General features: G+C 73.4%; 1 long non-coding RNA gene across 1 annotated transcript in view; it reads right to left on the bottom strand.

Moving 5' to 3' along the window:
• Positions 1-262: 262 nt before the first annotated feature.
• LOC129149703 (uncharacterized) overlaps positions 263-1948 on the bottom strand; it is a 2043-nt gene continuing 357 nt past the window's right edge. Inside the window, exons 1-3 of the long non-coding RNA XR_008556552.1 lie at positions 1870-1948; positions 559-772; positions 263-457 (exon numbers count right to left, since the gene is read on the bottom strand). The exon at positions 1870-1948 is cut by the window's right edge and continues 357 nt beyond it. This is a non-coding gene — a long non-coding RNA (uncharacterized LOC129149703). The remainder of the gene's footprint in view (positions 458-558; positions 773-1869) is intronic.

Here is a 1948-nt window from a genome sequence, read left to right as displayed (position 1 = left end):
GCTCAGGGGTCAGGTCTCTGCGCTCAGGGCTCCCAGGGCCCAGGACAGCCGGCTCCGCGGGGACGGCCGAGGCGGCTCCTGTCCGGCCTCCAGCTGCCTCCTGCGGACACAGGCCCCTCCCCTGTGAGCGGGTCTGAGTCTGACCCGAGACAGGTGTGTCCTGAGTGGCTCGGCGGCACTGGCGGAGGTGGGCTTTGCCTCACGTCGGCCCGTTGCTCTGGTCCATTTAAGGAGGATTTTCTTTTATTTTTTAAGTGTTTATATTGATTTTGTTTAGAGAGAGAGGAAGGGAGAAGGATAGAGAGATAGAAATATTGATGAGAGGGAAACATCATCCATAGGCCGCCTCCTGCACGCCCCCTACTGGCGATGGAGCCCACAACCGGGGCATGTGCCCTGACGGGGAATCGGACGGTGACCTCCAGGTTCTTGGGTCGACGCTCAACCCCGGAGCCCCCTGTGGGCCAGGAGGGTGTTCTTCACAGCACTGCATCGGCAGCAGATTTCACGAATAAAAACAAATTCTGTTTAAAAGCGAGAAAAGACATCAAAAGATACTTGGGATCGTGAATGTCTGCGGAATGGCTGACGGACAGCAACGGGAGGAGAGCCGGGTGCGTTCCACAGGGAGTCAGATTCAGGGCGGCCGCTCGGCCGGGAGACCCTCCTCCGGCGTGTCGGCCCGATGTCACCGTCCTGGGCTCAGCCTCCCTGGGCCGGACCGCGTGGCCCTGTCCTGTCCTGTGCTTGGGCCTCGCTGGGCATTCAGAGGCTGGGGGTGGGAGGTGGCGGGGGTTCGAGATCAGTTGGAGGTGGGGTGCGGGGTGGTTCTGAGACCCCTCACTTTCAGCCCCTTTGCCTGGGGGTCTCCCAGGCGGCCTGGGCCCCTCTGCATGCCCAGTGCCTGAGCCTGGGGTCCTGTTCCCAGGGAGCAGCGGGAGGAGGTCGGGGTGGGGGTGCAGGAGGAGGCCAGGGTTGGGGGGCGCAGCGGGAGGAGGCCGGGGTGGGGGGGCAGCGGGGGGAGGCGGGGTGGGGGGCAGCGGGAGGAGGCCGGGGTGGGGGGCAGCGGGAGGAGGCGGGGTGGGGGGGCAGCGGGGGGAGGCCGGGGTGGGGGGCAGCGGGGGGAGGCCGGGGTGGGGGGGCAGCGGGAGGAGGCCGGGGTGGGGGGGGCAGCGGGAGGAGGCCGGGGTGGGGGGGCAGCGGGAGGAGGCCGGGGTGGGGGGGGCAGCGGGAGGAGGCCGGGGGGGGGGGGGGCAGCGGGAGGAGGCGGGGTGGGGGGGCAGCGGGGGGAGGCCGGGGTGGGGGGGCAGCGGGAGGAGGCCGGGGTGGGGGGGCAGCGGGGGGAGGCCGGGGTGGGGGGGCAGCGGGAGGAGGCCGGGGTGGGGGGGGGCAGCGGGAGGAGGCGGGGTGGGGGGGGCAGCGGGAGGAGGCCGGGGTGGGGGGGGCAGCGGGAGGAGGCGGGGTGGGGGGGGCAGCGGGAGGAGGCCGGGGTGGGGGGGCAGCGGGAGGAGGCGGGGTGGGGGGGGCAGCGGGGGGAGGCCGGTGTGGGGGGCGCAGCGGGAGGAGGCCGGGGTGGGGGGGGCAGCGGGAGGAGGCGGGGTGGGGGGGGCAGCGGGAGGAGGCCGGGGTGGGGGGGGCAGCGGGAGGAGGCGGGGTGGGGGGGCAGCGGGAGGAGGCCGGGGTCGGGGGCAGCGGGAGGAGGCCGGGGTGGGGGGGCAGCGGGAGGAGGCCGGGGTGGGGGGGCAGCGGGAGGAGGCCGGGGTCGGGGGCAGCGGGAGGAGGCCGGGGTCGGGGGCTGCAGGCTGGGCCCAGGCCCTCGGGAGAGCCGTGCAGGTGGCAGCTGCCTGGCCGGCTGCGGGGCGGACTCACCAAGTCCTTTCCGGCCGCTGCATCACCCCCTCACGGCCACCAGGTGGCAGGCGCGCTCTTCGCGGGCCGCGGTCCCGGG

Source organism: Eptesicus fuscus, chromosome 7, assembly GCF_027574615.1.
Source record: "Eptesicus fuscus isolate TK198812 chromosome 7, DD_ASM_mEF_20220401, whole genome shotgun sequence".
In the NCBI taxonomy this organism is placed as follows: domain Eukaryota; kingdom Metazoa; phylum Chordata; class Mammalia; order Chiroptera; family Vespertilionidae; genus Eptesicus; species Eptesicus fuscus.
Note: the sequence above shows the minus strand (reverse complement) of the source record. Positions and strands in the feature narration are given on the sequence as shown.